Here is a 20,863-nt window from a genome sequence, read left to right on the forward strand (position 1 = left end):
GAGAAGGATGGTTCTTTTCCATAGAAGGGAAAGTACAGAGCCCCAGTGTTTCAGTAGCAGAAGAGCCCCTCACCATGCCAAGGTCAGCTGGATCAGTCAGGTGGACCCTGGGAGGCCAAACCAGGCAGACCTGCTCCGTGTTCCCTTGGTATTGTGGGGCCTCACAGTGTCACAGTGGTGCCTTGGATCCATGATGCCCCACAATGCCATAAGGGTGACTTGTTTCTACGGGGTCCCACAGTGTCACAGTGGCCCCCAGGTTCCAGAAGGCCCTGCAGTGTCACAATGGTCCCAAAGGTTCCATGAGCCTTGCATGTCACAATGGTCTCCAAGGTTCCCCAGTCCCCAGAGTGTCACATGACTCCTATATTCCATATGCCCTGCAATTTCACAATGGACTTTTAGACCCTGGGGGTTTGCAGTGTCACAATGGTCTCCTTTGGCTCCACAGTGTCACAATGGACCGTTGATGACAGGAGTCCCCTCTGTGTCACTCTGGATCTTTGGTTCCATGCAGCCCTGCAGTATCACAATGAATCCTTTGAACCATGAGGTTGTGAAGTGCCTTACTGGTCTCTCCATGGTTCCATTGGCCTTGCAATGTCACAATGGACCTTTGGCTCCATGGGGTCTCACAGTGTCACAAAGGTCCTTTGGTTCCATGACACCCCAAAGCGTCACAATGGTTTCCATCATTCCATGAGGCCTCACGGTGTCAAAATGGACCCTTGGTTTGATGGGGCCTCTCAGTGTCACAGTGATCCCTACATTCCATGGAGCCCCACAGCCTCAGTGCTGTCCCCTTGGCTCAATGCGGCCCAGCAATGTCACAGTGGTCTCCATGATTCCAAGAGGCCCCACAGAGTCACAATGGTCCCTTGGTCTCACAGGGCCCCACAGTGTCACAATGGTCCCTTGGTTCCATGGCTCTGTGCTGCTGCATTCCCCCTCCCCTTCTCAGGCCACCCTGCCAGCTGAGAAATGCTCCTTGGGCCTCAGCCTTGGCCAACAGCCCCTGGGCTCAGCTCCTCTGCAGCTCATCACAAACACTGTCTGCTCCAGGCACTGCTGCTGCCCAACCAGCTCCTGGTTCCTTTAGGAGCATCCCTTGGACCTGTTTTTGTTCCCTCAGTGGCACAACATCCCTGTTCTCACACTGCCAAAGAAAGCTGTTGGTGCCAAGTGCGGCCAGGATGAGCCATTGCTGGGACTGAAGCCCCTCTCTTGGGGCCCTGCAAACAGCGCTCCAAAAGGAGCCCTTGGAGCTCTCCTGGCCCAGCGACTCCCCCTGAGTGGGGCCTCTCCCAGCTGGGAACTCTCCCATTTGCTGCACTCGGGGATCCGGAACAACCACAGAGCCTGGGCCGATCCCCCCACTCCTCCAGGCTCGGCCCTTTGCCCTTTGCTGGGGAGATGCCAAAGGATCCACAGTGAGCATTGCCTGCCCTCAGGGGAATTTCTCACAGGTGCCTTGCGCTGACTCTTTGTGTCTGTGTGCACACAGAAGTGCCTGTGCTGGGGAAATGTGGCAGAAATGCTGCTCTCTGAGGGGTTGGAGTGTCTTGGACTGAGCTGAGTCAGTCAGATATCCAGATATAAGTAATGTTAAGTCATGATGTCTAAGCTAAGTTAAATGCTGCTAGAGTATTTCTTTTGCTAAGTTGTATATTTAACCTATTAGCTAAGTTAAATATTGTTAAGTGTTACTCTATTAAATTGCTAAGTCATGTGTTATAAGTTAGGTCAAATATTGTTAAGTGCCACTCTTTTGCTAAATTGTGAAGTTGAAGGCATCAGTTAGGGTTAAGGTATAAGTTAGGTACTGTTAAATTTGAGATCCTTTGAGCTTTAGGCCATATTCCTTTTATCCTTGCCCTCACTATCCTTGTGTCATACACACACACACAGGGACAGTTCTCAGTAAATTTCTGGTTTGATTGCCTAGATTTCATTTGGTTTTGTCATTGCTTTGTTGCATTGGTGTGCCTGAAGTGTCCAGTCAGGAGCAGAGCAGCTCTTGCCAAGGAACGTTGTGGTGCTGTCTCTTAATACTAAATCTGATATTTGCTGATCCCTTGCTGGGGATTTCTTCAGTGCTCTCAAGGCCTCATTGGTAGCAGGGTGAAGGAGCCCTGGCCCAGGCTCTGGCCCTGGGGGACATGGGGACGCTGCCGGGGGGTCCCTGTCCCCCTGTGCCACCCCCAGGGCCCCATCCCCCCATCCCCGTGTCAGGCTCTGGGGTCGGTCTCGTGGAACATCCTCTGTGGGAGGCTGCGGGGCCGGGGGCAGGGGGACCCGGGTGGACAGGGGACCCCGCTGTGCACGAGCAGGGTTGGACTGCTCTGGGGGGAGCTGTGAGAGGGGCCGGGGCAGAGTGACCTCCCAAGGGACCTCACACAGCACCTGTGATGTCACACAGCTCCTGAGATGTCACACTGCCCCTGTGATGTCACACAGCCTCCTGTGATGTCTCAGTCCACTCTGGGATATCACAGCACACCCTTGTGATGTCCCAGAGCAAGCTCTGCAGTATCACTCAGTGATGTCATACAGCGGTGCTGTGATTTCACAGAAGACTCTGTGATGTCACAGACGACTCTGTGATGTCAAAAAGTCACCAAGTGATGTCATTGTCTGTTCTGTGGTGTCACAGCCAGCTCTGTGTTGTCACAAAATCCTGTCTGTAGTGTCCTACTGGCACTCTGTAATGTCACAGCACACGCTTTGACCTTACAGGTTTCTCTATGATGTCATGCAGCCATGCCATGATGTCACAACCTGCTCTGTGATGTCACAGAATCCCCTCTATGATGCTGTAGCTGCTCAATGACCTCACACAACAAACTCTGTGATGTCATAGCCCAACCTGTGACCTCACATAGCCCACTCTGTGCTGTCACACAGCCCCTTGCTGACATCCCAGCTGCTCTGTGCCTCTGTGACACAGCCCCAGAGTGCTGCTGTGACACAGCCCCCTCTGGGACATCCCACAGCCCCTGCCAGTGCTGAGCCCCTGTGAGCTCTGTCTGTGCCCTGCTGGTGTCCCTGAGGGGCCCTGGCAGCGTCCCAGCCCTGCTGGGCTGTGCAAAGGAGCTGCTCCTGGCCAGAGCTGTCTCTCTGCAGCGCTGCCCTTGCCAGGAGCTGCCTCTGGGCCAGGAGCCCGGCCCAGCTCAGCAGCACAGACACAGCACAGGGACTTTAATGACCCTCTGGGGCTTTGGTGCTCTTTGCATCAGACTCAGTCCATCCGAGTGTGCTCAAAAATTTCTGAAGAATTCAAAAAGTAATTGAAACACTGAAATTTCCCAAAATATAAATAGATTCATCTGAGGGACAGGACTGAGAAAGTGTCCCCAGGTTCCAGGAAGAGCAGAACACTCGTTGCAGTGATGGCAGCTGGGGACAAGCAAGGGAAAGGTGTCTCTGATGCTGAGCAAACCTGCGCCCCTGTCCCTGCAGGCTGTCAGCATCCCCCGGCTGTGCCACCTGGCTGGGCCCTTCCTTTGCTTACAGCTCTGCCTCCTGCCTGCCTCTGCCTGCCCACACAGAGCCTGGGGCTGCTCCAGGCTCCTGCTGGAGACGTGCTGCACCACAGCCCTGCCCTGGCAAGGAAATTCCTTTCTGCTGCTGCCCAGGCTGGGCCTGCCCAGCTGCCCTTGGTGCTATTATGTCTTATTCAGGCTCATTCCTACTATGAAAAAAAAGCTCCAGCCTCTCTGAAACCACCCTTCCATCCCTCCCGGGCTACTCCTATTCTACCCTCAGTCTCCACACCACTGAGCCCAGAGCCATCACCCTCTACCAGCTGGTTTTGTGATGAGGCCTCCAAAGCGCATCCTGGGAGATTTTTGTGTCTTCTCCAAGGCACCTCCAAACATGGGGAGCAGCTGGGTGCTCCAAGATCCAGGTGCTCCCACCCTGTTCCTCAATACCAGGCAAGCATTCCCTGAGGGAAGCCCTGACTGTGACCCTTGGGGCTCTGGGATCAGCCCTCACATCTCTGTGGGAGCAGCTGCAGACAGGATGGGAGATTTCCCCTGGGCACTGGACAAAATAAACTTGGCAGAAATCAAACCTGACTCTGCAGAAATCGCTTTGATGAATACTTGTTTTTCCCACAAGTCACATGTGATGAAAACACAAATAAATCACCAACATGAATAAACCAAAAATAGAAGCAATTTTGTGGCAATTCCAAGTTTGATCAGTTCCTGAACAGCTCCAGTTCAGCTGCTGGTAGGTTCCAATAAGAGCAAAGTAGAAATTCAGCCCAATAGAGATTATGAAAAGGAAGGGAAAGCTCTGTGTAGCTGTCACAAAGCTGACGGGGATGAAGAGAAAAATGGTTCTCATATTTGGCAAAGCCCCAAGCCTGTGAATTCTGGAGTTATTTGAGAATTTAGCTACTTGAGCCGGGCTTCTTCTGGGACTTTTAGCAGCCTTGTGTTCCTCACTGTGGGGTGAATGAACCTTGTCAGTCTCGCTGGTAGCATTTGCTCCCTTTCCTCCAGTGATTTTAACAAACTTTTCAAGGAAGGACAACAAAATATTTATTTTACACTGGCCACCCAGAACAGCCATTTTCTTCATCAGTTCTCCCATAAGTCACTCAGAGGAAGCTGCATTCATGTTTCGAAGAGTTCCTCCAGAGAGAACCACAACCTCCTAAGTGGAGGGAACCATGCTGTTGTCAAAGGCACTTGAGGTCAGACAACAGTGCCTAAACTCACTGTGCCAAAATAATATCACAATCTGGTTAAGAAAATTATTAGAGAGATGCCTCTGCCCCCCATGAAGCTGCTAACAAGACCAAATCCAAAATGGATTTTATTGAACAGTAAATGTGAGGTAGAGAGATGGAAAGAAAGAGAAAAGGGGGGACAGCAAGGAGTGACAGGGACAGAGACCTCCCCTGGAGCAGGGCAAGTGTGACATTGTCCCCTCTGTGTGTGGCCTTCCCAGGGTGGGGGTTTTACATCTGAGCCAGTTTGGGTAAGGGGGGTGGTGTTTACTCCCTGAGCAGGGATTACCCCACTGTTTCAGGTTGCCATGTAAGATGTAACCAAATGCATGTTTTCAATCCCCATCTTCATCAACTGCTATAAACAGGTGGGGCAGTGTTCTTTATCTCTTGCATGACTCAGCCCTGATAACGCCCTCCAGGGGAGATATCTCCTGTGAATGGGCCATTGAGTGTCACTGCAGGACTGACAAAATTCCATCATTCCATTGTGGGATGCTCTGCCCAGGGGGAGGGACCAAGCATTCCTACCTGGATATAAGCTGAGGCTTGCTACAACCAGGAGCAGCTTGCCTACTGGATTGCCAGAGGACAAGAGCTCCAGAACCACCACTGGACCTTCAGAGGAAGACCAGACCCTTCTACAGGATCACTGCTTTGACAGAATCACGTTGATCACTCCTACAGGACTGCAGCCACCATTTAATGGGACTGCTGCCACCACCCAGAACAACAGGGTGTCAGGTTATATCCTGACTCTGTCAGTTTAAGGCAGTGTTTCTGTATCATTGCCCTGATCTAAATTTTCTTCTTAAATTGTAATTCTGACTTAGACTGTCCCCCAGGTTTGCCTTCAAACCAGAACAAAAGACAATGTGTGCACCCTTTGTTTTCTTCCCAGAACAGGATTTCCCATTCCCAAATCTTGATTGGATGGAGGAGGAGGCTGCAAGGAAGAGGAAGGAGCCCTGGGACACCCAGGCAGGTGAGGAGGAAGTCAGTTCCTATTTCCCCCTCTCTCCTGCTCCATCTCCCAGCCCAGCACAGACCCCAGGACAAAAGATATTGTGCTCACCCTTTGTTTTCTTCCCAGAACAGGATTTCCCATTCCCAAACCTTGATTGGATGTAGGAGGAGGCTGAGAGTAAGAGGAAGGAGCCTTGGGATACCCTGGCAGGTGAGGAGGAAATCAGTGCCCCTTTCCCCCTCTCTCCTGCTCCATCTCCCAGCCCAGCATGGCCCCCAGCTGCAGGACAACTATGCTCCAAGACCATCCTGCCGAGGATGCACTGGGGGGATGTCCTTCCCCTTCCTTCTGGATTGGAGGAAAATCCCATCTTCTCCTAGCCATTCCTTCCCCAGACAAAAAGGTGATGATGGAGACCATGGAAGAAAAATCTCCTTGGCAGAACCTCATGGAAGAGGCTGTTTTGATTGACTCCACAGTGCAGAATTACATTGGGGACGAAAATCCCCAGAGATCCTGCAGGAAGAGGGTCTCCAAACCCAGCCCAGGGTGCTCTGAGGAGGAAGCACTAACCCTGAGCCAGGACGGTGGACACAGCTTCAGTCAGAGCTTGGAGCTGATGGCCCAGGAGCAGCTTCATGATGGGGAGAAGCCCCAGAAGTGCTTGGAGCGTGGGAAGAGCTTCAGGCAGAGCAGCACCCTGATCCACCACCAGATGATCCACACTGGGGAAGCCCCCTAGGAGTGTGGGGAGTGTGGGAAGGGCTTCAGCTACAGATCCACCCTTGTGACCCACCTGCGCATCCACCCTGGGGAGAGGCCCTACGAGTGTCCCGAGTGTGGGAAGAGGTTTCACACCAGCTGCAATCTCCTCTGCCACCAGCAGATTCACACAGAGCAGAGGCCCTTCTGCTGCCCTGACTGTGGGAAGGGCTTCAAGCGCAGCTCCCACCTCATCAGGCTCCGGTGCATCCACACTGGGGAGAGGCCCTATGAGTCTCCCCAGTGTGGGAAGAGCTTCCCCCAGAGCTCTCAGTTGACCAGACACCAAAGGAAGCACCGGTAAAGTAAGCTCTGCCAATGCCCCAAGTGCAGGAGGAGCTTTGTGCACTGCTCTAGCTTCAATCCCCATTGAGGACCCTTGTTTAGCAGACCCCTAGTGATCTATGTTTCCCATGATCCAGGCTGAGAAAACACTTGTACCTTTTCCTGCCCCTGCCAATGGACGTGATGTGGCCCTGAAAAACCACATGAGGGTCTGGGCATGACCGTGTCATTACATTCTCTCCCACCTCAGGACATTTCCAGGGGCAGGAAAGGGATTTCTCTCTCTCTCTCTCTCTCTCTTGAGGAGAAGGGTGTCCTTTCCAGGCAGTGGAAAATTGTGGCCGGGAAGAGACAGTCAGTTGTGTTGTAGTTTTATCTTTATTTTATCCCTTCTGTTACCAGTATTATTTCTGTTCCTGTTTGTTCCTTATCTTGCTGCTGTTCCCAATAAATTGGTCTTATCCCAGCCTGGGATCTTTGCCTTTTGTTCTTTCCACAACAGGAGGGAGGGCAGGGAGGGCAGCGCGGTTTTAGCAGGAGCAGGAAATTGGGGAATACCATTCCTGAACCCCAGCCCATGGAAACCGAGCATCCCAGCTGGTCCCAGCCCTGGTGGCCATGGCAACAGCCTTGGGAGCGGGTCCCTGGCTGGGGCTGTGGGAACCTCTTCCCTCTGGTGCCCAGGGACAGCAGTGGAGGGAATGGCTGCAGCTGAGTCGGGGCAGGCTCAGGTTGGATGTCAGGAAAAGGATTTTGCCCAGAGGCTGCTGGGGCCCTGCCCAGGCTCCCCAGGGAAGGGTCCCAGCTCCAGGGCTCTCTGAGCTCCAGCAGCGTTTGGACAGCGCTGCCAGGCCCAGGCTGGCATTGTTGGGGTGTCCTGTGCAGGGCCAGCAGTTGGACTGGAGGATCCTGATGGGTCCCTCCCAGCTCAGCCAATTCTGTGGTTCTGGGATCCCATGAGCCTGGGGATGGGGGCTGCCAATGGTTGCCATGGCAACGGGCTCTGGCTGCAGGCCTGAGCTGGTGTCCATGGCAACCACCCCTGGCATGGGGTCTCCATGGAGCTGCCATGGAAACTGACCATAGCAACAGGGGGCTGGTGATGGTTTCCATGGAAACTGACCATAGCAACAGGGGGCTGGTGATGGTTGCCATGGAAACTGACCATAGCAACAGGGGGCTGGTGATGGTTGCCTGCTAAGGATCAGATTTGTCACAGGCCCATGAGGGGTTCCATGGGGACTTTCCAAGAGTCTCCAGGCTGTTCCAGAGCTGGAATGTCACAGGCACAGAAAGGGGCTCTATGGAGACCTCCCATGGCTTTCTGGGGATGGTAAAGAGCCCTGTGGTCAGAGGCAGTCGCAGCAATTTCATGGTGACATCCCAGGGGGACTGTGGGCTGCAAAGGCACCAATCTGTCACAGGCACTCAAGGGGGCTCCACGGTGACATCCCAGGAGTCTCCAGGCTGCCAAAGAGCCGGGATGTCCCAGACACTCACAGGGGTTCCTGTCATGGGCACAGTGAGAGCTTCAGGTAAAAGCTTTATTTCTTTATTGGAAAAACTCCTGCTAAATCATGAGGTGGAGAAATGACACCCAACAGCCAACATGGTTCCTCAAACCCCTGTAGGGCCCCTAGACTTCTAAAATTCCTTCAAAGAGAGGAGACTGGGAGTGGCTGAATCCAATCCCAGCCCGAGAATTTGTCAAAGGTGTAAAACATTGAACAGGTGGAATTCAACTTTAACACAATTTGTCCCATAGGATTAATGATAGAATACCAGATTAATTTATATAAATATGTCTCTGGCTTATTCTGATCATGATCAGATGGAAAGATCACCAGCACAGTTATTTAATCCACAGTTCAGGAGCTATAACAATTATTAGAATATAGTGCTCTAGGCAGCAATTTTGAAGTCAACAGGGCCTTGCTGGAGTTGTTGGAGCCCATTGCAGGCAGAGCCTCCTGCTCCAGCAGGAACTGCCTTTCCTGTGCCATCAGCAGGGCAGGTCCCGCTGCAGGAAAAGCCCCAGGCCAGCCCCAGCACAGGGAAGGGCTCGGGCACAAGGGCAGAGTGCCGTGCTGGGAGCTGTGCCAGGGAGAGCCTGAGGCACCAAAGGCACCTTGGCAGCAGCAGCTGCTTGCAGGCCATGGCCAGAAGCCTCCCTTGGCAGCCCGGCCTGGTGGCCACCACTGCAGAGCTGCTGCCTCAGGGCTCATTCCTGGCTGGGCTCTGAAAAGCCACTTCTGCCCCAGGAGCTTGACTGGGAAGCCACTGGCCCCAGCACCTTGGGGACAAGATATTAATGACAAAACTCTTCATGGCAGCAGAGCCAAGGCAGGGGCAGAGGAAAGGGCACAGCCAGGCCCAGGGGACAGGGCTGCCGTGGTGATGGCTGTGAGGTCACTGCCCCTGCAGCAGCATGGCTGCCCTCAGCAGACATTCTGGCCAGAAGCGTTGTGAGGGCACCCAGCACATCAGAGAACCCACACTACAGGAATTCTGTCCCTGAGGATGAGAGGGTTTCACTGGGTCGGGCTGCACAAAGTTCCTGCTCTTGGACAATTTCTGGGATGGGGAATCCACTTCTCTGGAAAATCAGCTGCAGTTTCGAGCCACCCTTATACTTGTAAATTATTTCCTCCTTCTAAGATATATAAATCCACACTCATTCAATTTAAAGATATTGGCCCCTCTTCTGTCATTCCAAGATTGTGAAGAAAATAACTTTGATCACTATTTTTCCATTTTCTCAGACCTTGGAGAAGACACAAAAATCTCCCAGGATGCGCTTTGGAGGCCTCATCACAAAACAAGCTGGTAGAGGGTGATGGCTCTGGGCTCAGTGGTGTGGAGACTGAGGGTAGAATAGGAGTAGCCCGGGAGGGATGGAAGGGTGGTTTCAGAGAGGCTGGAGCTTTTTTTTCATAGTAGGAATGAGCCTGAATAAGACATAATAGCACCAAGGGCAGCTGGGCAGGCCCAGCCTGGGCAGCAGCAGAAAGGAATTTCCTTGCCAGGGCAGGGCTGTGGTGCAGCACGTCTCCAGCAGGAGCCTGGAGCAGCCCCAGGCTCTGTGTGGGCAGGCAGAGGCAGGCAGGAGGCAGAGCTGTAAGCAAAGGAAGGGCCCAGCCAGGTGGCACAGCCGGGGGATGCTGACAGCCTGCAGGGACAGGGGCGCAGGTTTGCTCAGCATCAGAGACACCTTTCCCTTGCTTGTCCCCAGCTGCCATCACTGCAACGAGTGTTCTGCTCTTCCTGGAACCTGGGGACACTTTCTCAGTCCTGTCCCTCAGATGAATCTATTTATATTTTGGGAAATTTCAGTGTTTCAATTACTTTTTGAATTCTTCAGAAATTTTTGAGCACAATCGGAGGGACTGAGTCTGATGCAAGAACACCAAAGCCACAGAGGGTCATGAAGTCCCTGTGCTGTGTCTGTGCTGCTGAGCTGGGCCGGGCTCCTGGCCCAGAGGCAGCTCCTGGCAAGGGCAGCGCTGCAGAGAGACAGCTCTGGCCAGGAGCAGCTCCTGTGCTCAGCCCAGCAGGGCTGGGACGCTGCCAGGGCCCCTCAGGGACACCAGCAGGGCACAGACAGAGCTCACAGGGGCTCAGCACTGGCAGGGGCTGTGGCATGTCCCCGAGGGGGCTGTGTCACAGCAGCACCTCTGGGGCTGTGTCACAGAGGCACAGAGCAGCTGGGATGTCAGCCAGGGGCTGTGTGACAGCACCGAGTGGGCTGTGTGAGGTCACAGCTTGGGCTATGACATATCAGAGTTTGTTGTGTGAGGTCATTGAGCAGCTACAGCATCATAGAGGGGATTCTGTGCCATCCAGAGCAGGTTGTGACATCATGGCATGGCTGTATGACATCATAGAGAAACCTGTAAGGTCAAAGCGTGTGCTGTGACATTACAGAGTGCCAGAAAGACACTACAGACAGGATTTTGTGACAACACAGAGCTGGCTGTGACACCACAGAACAGACAATGACATCACTTGGTGACTTTTTGACATCACAGAGTCGTCTGTGACATCACAGAGTCTTCTGTGAAATCACAGCACCGCTGTATGACATCACTGAGTGATACTGCAGAGCTTGCTCTGGGACATCACAAGGGTGTGCTGTGATATCCCAGAGTGGACTGAGACATCACAGGAGGCTGTGTGACATCACAGGGGCTCTGCGACATCATAGGAGGCTGTGTGACATCACAGGTGCTGTGTGAGGTCCCTTGGGAGGTCACTCTGCCCCGGCCCCTCTCACAGCTCCCCCCAGAGCAGTCCAACCCTGCTCGTGCACAGTGGGGTCCCCTGTCCCCCGGGGTCCCTCCGCCCCCGGCCCCGCAGCCTCCCCCAGAGGATGTTCCATGAGATTGACCCCAGAGCCTGACACAGGGCCGGGGGGACGGGGCCCTGGGGGTGGCACAGGGGGACAGGGACCCCCCGGCAGCGTCCCCGTGTTCCCCAGGGCCAGAGCCTGGGACAGGGCTCCTTCACCCTGCTACCAATGAGGCCTTGAGAGCACTGAAAAAATCCCCAGCAAGGGATCAGCAAATATCAGATTTAGTATTAAGAGACAGCACCACAACGTTCCTTGGCAAGAGCTGCTCTGCTCCTGACTGGACACTTCAGGCACACCAATGCAACAAAGCAATGACAAAACCAAACAAATCTAGGCAATCAAACCAGAAATTTACTGAGAACTGTCCCTGTGTGTGTGTGTATGACACAAGGATAGTGAGGGCAAGGATAAAAGGAATATGGCCTAAAGCTCAAAGGATCTCAAATTTAACAGTACCTAACTTATACCTTAACCCTAACTGATGCCTTCAACTTCACAATTTAGGAAAAGAGTGGCACTTAACAATATTTGACTAAACTTATAACACATGACTTAGCAATTTAATAGAGTAACACTTAACAATATTTAACTTAGCTAATAGCTTAAATATAAACTTAGCAAAATAAATACTCTAGCAGCATTTAACTTAGCTTAGACATCGTGACTTAACATTACTGATATCTGGGTATCTGACTGACTCAGCTCAGTCCAAGACACTCCAACCCCTCAGAGAGCAGCATTTCTGCCACATTTCCCCAGCACAGGCACTTCTGTGTGCACACAGACACAAAGAGTCAGTGCAAGGCACCTGTGAGAAATTCCCCTGAGGGCAGGCAATGCTCACTGTGGATCCTTTGGCATCTCCCCAGCAAAGGGCAAAGGGCCGAGCCTGGAGGAGTGGGGGGATCGGCCCAGGCTCTGTGGTTGTTCCGGATCCCCGAGTGCAGCAAATGGGAGAGTTCCCAGCTGGGAGAGGCCCCACTCAGGGGGAGTCGCTGGGCCAGGAGAGCTCCAAGGGCTCCTTTTGGAGCGCTGTTTGTAGGGCCCCAAGAGAGGGGCTTCAGTCCCAGCAATGGCTTATCCTGGCCACACTTGGCACCAACAGCTTTCTTTGGCAGTGTGAGAATAGGGATGTTGTGCCACTGAGGGAACAAAAACAGCTCCCAGGGATGCTCCTAAAGGAACCAGGGGCTGGTTGGGCAGCAGCAGTGCCTGTAGCAGACAGTGTTTGTGATGAGCTGCAGAGGAGCTGAGCCCAGGGGCTGTTGGCCAAGGCCGAGGCCCAAGGAGCATTTCTCAGCTGGCAGGGCGGCCTGGGAAGGGCAGGGGGGAATGCAGCAGCACAGGGCCATGGAACCAAGGGACCATTGTGACACTGTGGGGCCCTGTGAGACCAAGGGACCATTGTGACTCTGTGGGGCCTCTTGGAATCATGGAGACCACTGTGACATTGCTGGGCCGCATTGAGCCAAGGGGACAGTACTGAGGCTGTGGGGCTCCATGGAATGTAGGGATCATTGTGACACTGAGAGGCCCCATCAAACCAAGGGTCCATTTTGACACCATGAGGCCTCATGGAATGATGGAAACCATTGTGACGCTTTGGGGTGTCATGGAACCAAAGGACCTTTGTGACACTGTGAGACCCCATGGAGCCAAAGGTCCATTGTGACATTGCAAGGCCTCATGGAACCATGGAGAGACCAGTAAGGCACTTCACAACCTCATGGTTCAAAGGATTCATTGTGACACTGCAGGGCTGCATGGAACCAAAGATCCAGGGTGACACAGAGGGGACTCCTGTCATCAACGGTCCATTGTGACACTGTGGAGCCAAAGGAGACCATTGTGACACTGCAAACCCCCAGGGTCTAAAAGTCCATTGTGACATTGCAGGGCATATGGAATATAGGAGTCATGTGACACTCTGGGGACTGGGGAACCATGGAGACCATTGTGACATGCAAGGCTCATGGAACCTTTGGGACCATTGTGACACTGCAGGGCCTTCTGGAACCTGGGGGCCACTGTGACACTGTGGGACCCCGTAGAAACAAGTCACCCTTATGGCATTGTGGGGCATCATGGATCCAAGGCACCACTGTGACACTGTGAGGCCCCACAATACCAAGGGAACACGGAGCAGGTCTGCCTGGTTTGGCCTCCCAGGGTCCACCTGACTGATCCAGCTGACCTTGGCATGGTGAGGGGCTCTTCTGCTATTGAAACACTGGGGCTCCGTACTTTCCCTTCTATGGAAAAGAGCTCTCCTTCTCCTCCAGGCACCCATGGCCAGAATTGGGATTTCACCTCCAAACTTCCTTATATCCAGGGATTGTTCCAAAAGGAATATTGCCAGGACATGTCTGACTGGCAATGGTTTCACAAGGATCACCTCTTTTCTATCCACAAAACTCCGGTGAAGGCTCCATGCTTTCCTTTCAATGGGAAAGAATTGTCCTGCTTCTCCAGGTGCCCATGGCTGAGATTGGGCTTCCACCTCCAAAATTCCCTATGTACAAGTACTGCTCCCAGACAAAATCTGCCATTACTGGTAAGTCTGACTAGCCTTGGCCTAGTGAGGCTCTCACCAGCCTTACAAACACTGGGACTCTGTGCTTTCCTTCCTATGGAAAAGAACTGTTCTTCTAGTCCAGGTGCACATGGCCAGAATTGGGATTTCACCTCCAACATTTCCCTACTGTGAGAGACTGGAGGAGATTGTTGGCTCAAAATAGTCCATGTGTAGGGGAGGAAGGGGCAGGTCCAGCCTTGCCCTGCCCTGGAACCCCAGCCCTGCCCTGCGCTGTGACCCCAATCCCCCTAGAGCCTCCATCCCAGCCCAGCAGTGGCTGCCAGTCCCTGGCACAGCACAGGCAATGCTCCACAGCCACCTCTGCAGCCCCAGCCCAGCTCCTGAGGGACCAAATGAGCCCAAGTCCCACCTGGGGGAAGGGCCCAGCAACACCAAGGGGTATTGAAGGCTGACCACAAAGCAAGCACACATCTTGACCCTACCTCCTCTTGGAATTTCCATCTGAACAGTGCTGGAATCCAGGAGTTGGTAGCTGTGTGTGTGCTGCTCTGTATCTTTTTTAATTTCTTTCTTTCTTTCTGTGTCTTCTTCTCCTTCTTCAAATTACCTCTTCCTGCAGATTTTGATTAACTTAAAATTGGACAGGCTTAGAGATTGTGAAGTTTAATGGGCTAAGGTAATGCTTTGGGAGGTGTTTTTTGTTCATTGAATGTCAATTGAACTTTTGCCAAAGTTGCTCTCAATTTCTAAAGTTGCCAGTAAAGGCTGTTTTATTGTTTTAAGCTCCTGAAAATCTCTTGTTGGTATTTCTCCAGTGCATCCAACTCAGAGTACACAAACAGCTATAAATCCTTCTAAATGTCTCCTGGGAGAGTTTTTTGGGGCATGGCAGTCAGGGCTTGTCTGTCCTGCTTGGCCCAGCCCAGGCAGGGCTTTCCCAGCCACATTCCACACTCCATTTCCCAGCTGGAGCTGCTGGTGCCTCTGAGTTGTGCTGCCCCAGCCCCAGGGACGCTCTCCTTGTCTGCCCATTCCCCCACGGTCTCTGGGCAGGGATGGCCTCAGTGGGGGCTGCTGACATCCTCAGCAACTTGGAGGCTGCTGCTGAATTTTCCTGCTGCAGAGGCTTGTTCAGCCTTCAGCTCTTGAGTGCAGGAATTCAGTGTCCCAGGGCTCATTAGCATTGAGAACAACTTGAGAAGCCAAGCCTCCGGGGATAATTTGATTTAATTGTTCAAATCTTTTGTGGTTAGGTAGATCTCAGTAGTGTATTCAAAGTGAATACATGATATTTAAAAAGACAGCGAGAAGACATTTTTTTAGATCCTGTTTAGTTTTACTTTCCCGGTAATTTATTGATATGTGCAATCTCCAATTGACATTGAATCCCAGTGCCTCCTCATGCAGTTTGAATAGATATGAAAATCAAGACCCTTCATGGCTGACAATCAATCAGACTCCGTCCCTACCCCCACCCCACCATTTCCCCCATCCAAACCCTGGTACTCAGAGCAGCCTTCTGCAAATCTGAGCTGCCTCCAGCCCAGGCTGCACCTGCAGCTTTCAGCTCCTTGGCTCCAACTCTCACCTGCTTTCCTTGGAGAAGGATCTGCCCGAGACACAGAGGGATGTTCATTTCTTGTCAGCCAACAAAGCCAAGGGAAGGCACAGCTCCATCAAATGCAAAAGCCATTCCTCTCCATGGCTCTGCCCTGCCCCTGATCCCCACAGCCTATCCTCTTTCCTTCATCCCTTCATTGCCAGGAACTTTCTGGGACAGGGGAGCTCTGCTCTGAGTATGGAGAGAGGTGCTATGAATTGTGGTGGGAACCACAACTCATCAGGTTTGTCTCCTTTGGGGGTCAGGAACTGGTGAGACTCAGAGGCACAGAAAGTTTCTCTTCATGGCCAACAGACCACAGTTGAACAGGACACAATTTAATAACAGTCACGCCCTTCCCTGAGCTATGTGCAACGTCCCAGCAGTGTCTGGTGAGTCCACAATTCACCAGTGATTTCCATACTAAAATTTAATTCACACAAACGTGGTTCTGTGATAGATATAAACACAATTAAGTTCTTGTATCAGGATTCTCATTCTGGAGTGAGGACAGAACAGCTTGAACAATTCCTGATTTGCAAAGCCGTCAGTGGTGGATGAAGAAGGGAGGTCAGGCTGCTCTTGGTGGTGAGGAAATGCTGAAACCAACCTGACTCATTTCATCTCCTCCTGTCCTGGCGGATCTCCCCTCTTTCCCCTTCCATCCATTGGTTTTTGTCTCCCCCCAGCTCCCTGTGAAGAGCCTGGCTCTGTGTTCTCCATCCCCTCCTCGCTGGCACTGCCAGGCTGGGATGAGGAGCCCCTCAGCCTTCCCTGCTCCAGGCTGGACCAGCCCAGCTCCCTCAGCCTCTGCTCACAGCTCTGGACAAAATTGGTACTTCTCCAAAATTCCCTACATGCAAGGGTTTCTCCCAGACAAAAGCTGCAAGGACAGACAGGCATGGCTCAATTTGGCCTCTGGTGGTCACCTCTAATCTGCCCTGGAAACACTGGGGCTCTTTCCTTTCCTTCCTGAGGGAAAGAACTGACCTTCTCATCCAGGTGCTCCTGGGCTGAAATTGGCATTCTTCCCCCAAAATCCCGTATATCTGAGATACAAAATATTTATATCTGAGATACAAGATATTTATTCTGTTGCTCCCAGATGAAAGCTGCCAGGACAGACAGATCTGGCTGTCCTTGGCCTCTAGTGGCTGCTGTTTATCAGCTCCTGGAAGACTGGGACTCCATGCTTTCCTTCCTGTGGAACCATGATGACACTTCAGGGCCTCATGGATCCAAGGGACCATTGTGACACTGTGGGGCCTCGTGGAACCAAGGCAATCACTGTGGCTCTGTTGGGCTGCATGGTCCCAAGGGGCCAGTGTGAAGCAGCAGGGCTTTGTGGAACCAAGAGGCCATTGCTGCATTTCAGGGCCTCGTGGAGCCAAAGGGCCGTTGTCATCCTGCAAGGCACCATGGATCCATGGAGAGCATTGTGGCATTGCAAGGCCCCATGGAATCATGGAGACCATTGTGACACTGTGGGGTACCACAGTACCAAAGGGCCTCTGTGACCCTGCAGGGCCTCATGGAAGCACGGGGACATTGTGACACTGCAGAAGCAAGGAGAACACTGTGATAGAGCAGAGCACCATGAAACCAAGGGAACATAGAACAGGTCTGGCTAGCTTGGCCACCCAGGGCCCACTTGACAGGCCCAGCTGATCTTGGAATGTTGAGGGCTGCCTCTCATCAGCCCCTGGAGAACTTGAGCCCAATGCTTTCCTTCCTATGGGAAAGAACCATTTGTCCTTCCAGGTGCCCACAGACAAAACTGATACTCCCCTTGAAAATTCCCTGTATGCCAGGGTTCTCCCAGACAAAAGCTGCCAGGACAGAGAGCTCTGGCTGGTCTTGGCCTCTGGTGGTCACCTCTCATCTCAAGGAAGCCCTGAGGAAAGTATTTGAACAGATTTGACTGCTGGAACATCAATGAGTCTCATGCTCTTAAAAACTCAAATGCTCTTCTGATTATGAGTCTTTTCTTTCTTATTGTGTATTATGTGTGAAGTATTATTTTCAGCTAAAAATATTATTCTTATCACTTTACCTGAGTTATCTGAAACAAAACAGCTCATCTATATATGACTCCAGGTCACCTGTATAAGCAAACACAAGAAACGATCCAGCAGGAATTATTTGTCCCTGCTCCCATCTATCACATCTCTGGAGATGGAGATGCAGCCCCAGCACTTGGCAGGGCTCAAGGGCTCACAAGCTCAGCTCCCACACCGAGAACTTGTGGACTCTGGGCTGCTCTCTTCTTGGGCCCTGCACGCTCAGCCAGGCTGAGATGGACACTGATGGTTTCTGGGCCAGGCTCTCTGAGCCCAGCCCAGCTCCCTGCAAGCTCTGCCAGCTGCTCTGAGCTCTGGGCAGCACCAAGGGCCACTCCCCAGCCCAGCCCAGCTGGCTCTGGCCCCACAGCTCTGCTCAGGCCAGGCTGCTCTGGGCACTGCCCCACGGCCTCAGCCGCTGGCAAGGGCACAGCACAGCTGCAGCTGCCACAGGACTCAGCCCCAGCCATGGGGGAAGGTGCTTGGCCAAGGCCAAAGGAGGCTCCCTGGCTGCCCTGCTCTCCTCTGGCTGAGGTGCTGAGAGCTCTGCAGCCCCTGCTGCCATCCCATCTGCCCAGGGCAGCACAAGAGCCCCGGCCCTGGGGCCCTCAAAGCTGCTCCAGCTCCAGGCCCAGGGCCCACGCCAAAGCTGGGGCAGCCACAAAGCTGTGCCCATTTCTGTTCATTGCTGCCCTGATGGGAATGGATCCTCAGCCGCTTGGAGGGTACTGATGAATTTTACTCCTCCAGAGGCCTCTTCTTTCTGGAGCTCCTCAGTTCAGGAATTCAGTGAGCAAAGCTCATAAACATTTGTTCAAATACCCAAACAGGAAAAACCACTGGGAATAATCTATGTTTTCAATTCTTCTGTGGTTAATTAGACATATTTCAGAAGAGTATTCAAAGTGAATCTTCTATATTGAAAACAATGCAGGTTTGGTTTTCTTTTCCTCTTTATAGATTGATATCAGACATGTCCAATTCATATTGACCCCCAGACTCTTCTAAAGCAGTCTGAATACCCATAAAAACCAAGACCCTTCATGGCTGACAATCAATAACACTGTATCCCCACTCCCTCCCCACAATTTCCCTCATAAAACCCCTGAAACTCCTATGGATCAGGAATGGCGTGGCCAGCAGGAGCAGGGCAGGGATTCTTCTCCTGTGCTCAGCGCTGCTTGGGCAGCACCTCGAGTGCTGTGTCCAGTTCTGGGCCCACCAATTTAGGAAGGACATGGAGGGGCTGGAGCGTGTCCAGAGAAGGGCAACAAGGTTGGGGAGGGGTTGGGAGCACAAGTCCTGTGAGGAATGGCTGAGGGAGCTGGGGTTGTTTATCCTGGAGGAGAGGAGGCTCAGGAGAGACCTCATCCCTCTCTACAACTCCCTGACAGGAGGGTGCAGCCAGGTGGCAGTCAGGCTCTTTTCCCAGGGAACAGTGACAGGACAAGAGGACACAGCCTTCAGCTGCAGCAGGAGACATTTAGGCTGGACATTAGGAAATATTCTCCATACAACTGGGCATTGGAATGGGCTGCTCAGGGAGGTGGGTGAGTCACCAACCCTGGAAGTGTTTAGGAAAGAGTGGATGTTACACTCAATGCCATGGCCTGGGTGACGAGGTGGTGTTGGGTCCCAGGTTGGTCTTGATGCTCTCCAAGGTCTTTTGCAGCCTGGTTCATTCTCTGATGATTGTGACAGTGCAGGGCCCTGGGAAAGCAAGGGGTCATTGTGTCACTGTGGGGCCTGGTGGCACAAAGAGGACCATGGTGACACTGTGTACGACATGGCAGCAGAGAGCCAAGGGGCCATTGTGACACTGTGGGGCTGAATGGAAGCAAGGAGTCAGTCCATGGTGACAGTCTGGGTCCTGGTGGAACCACAAAGGCCAGTGTGAAACTGCAGGGCCTTGTGGAACCAAGGGGCCATTGTGACACTGCGGAACCAAGGAGACTTTGGGAGAGCCTGAGGACAATGGAATTAAGAAGGCATTGCTCCATTGCAAGGACTCTGGGAACTGAGGGAACAATTGTGACACTGTGGTACCCCATAGAACCAAGGGTCTCTGGTGACACTGAAGGATCTTGTGTCACCAGGGCTCCATTGTGACACTGCCACACCAAGGAATCCATTGTGGCACTCTGAGGCCTCCTGGAACCACAGAGACCACTGTGACCCTGCAGGGCCTTGTGGAACCATTCAGAGCTTTGTGACAGAGCAGGACCTGGTGTCATGATGGGGCCATTGTGACACTGGAACCATGGAACCAAAGGGCCAGTGCTGCTCTTCAGGGACTCCTGGAATGAAGGAAACATTTTTGACACCGTGGAGGCCCTTGGGACTAAGAGGCCATTGTGACGCTGTGGAACCAAGGAGAGATTTGTTTCACTGCCCGATCTCATGGAACCAAGGGCCCACTGAGACAAGGCAAGGCCTTGGGGGAACAAAGGATCCATTGTGACATTGCAGGGCCCAAGGATCCAAGGACTTTGTGACATGAAGGGGTCCCATGGAACCAAAGAGACATTAAGGCACTGTGAGGCCTCAAGGAACCATGGTGACATCAAGTTGGCTGGGAGCCTCCTACCTCCTGGATGGTAGGAGGGCTCTGCACAGGGCCCTAGACAGGCTGGATCCAGGGCCCAGATGCAACAAGGTGAGGTTTAAAAAGTCCAAGTGCCGGGTCCTGGACTGTGGCCACAACAACCCCTGCAGCTCTACAGGCTGAAGACAGATAGGCTGGACAGCAGCCAGGCAGAGAGGGACCTGCAGGGACTGATGGACAGCAAGCTGGAAATCAGGCAGCAGTGTGCCCAGGTGGCCAAGAAGGCCAATGGCTCCTGGCCTGGATCAGGAATGGTGTGGCCAGCAGGAGCAGGGCAGGGATTCTTCTCCAGTGCTCAGCACTGCTTGGGCAGCACCTCGAGTGCTGAGTCCAGTTCTGGGGCCCCCAATTTAGGAAGGACATGGAGGGGCTGGAGCGTGTCCAGAGAAGGGCAACAAGGCTGGGGGGGCGGTTTGGAACACAAGAGCTTTGAGGAGCAGCTGAGGGAGCTGGGGTTGTTTATCCTGGAGGAGAGGAGGCCCAGGGGAGACAAGGCAGTGTCAGGGCACAGGTTGGACTTGATGATCTCCATGGCCTGTTCCACCCTTGCTCATTCTGGGATTCTCTGAAACCACCCTTGGAGCAGTTGCAGGAGGAGCCCTGGGCCTCCTCTTCAGAAGCTCCAGCAGCCCAGGTCCCTCAGCTTCTCCTGCCAGTCCCAAAGCCCATCCTGTTAGTCCTGCAGAGCCTCTGCAGCTCCTCCTCACTGCCCAGAACAGGGAGCCCCAGAGCCAGACACAGAAGCCCAGATGTGCCCCCCTGGCCTGGGGTGCCTCTGGCAAGGGAGCAGCACGAGGAGCCTGCAGACAATTCCTGCAGCACTTGTAGGATGATCCTGCTGTCCAAGAGACATACCTATGGTGCCAAGTCAGGAACTGCAATGGGGAGTGGGGCCAGAGAGGAAAGGGCAAACAGGGATGGGCTGTTTGCAGGGGAGGGAACAGGGGTGGGGAATG

The sequence above is a fragment of the Ammospiza nelsoni genome, chromosome 29, assembly GCF_027579445.1.
Source record: "Ammospiza nelsoni isolate bAmmNel1 chromosome 29, bAmmNel1.pri, whole genome shotgun sequence".
Lineage (NCBI taxonomy): Eukaryota > Metazoa > Chordata > Aves > Passeriformes > Passerellidae > Ammospiza > Ammospiza nelsoni.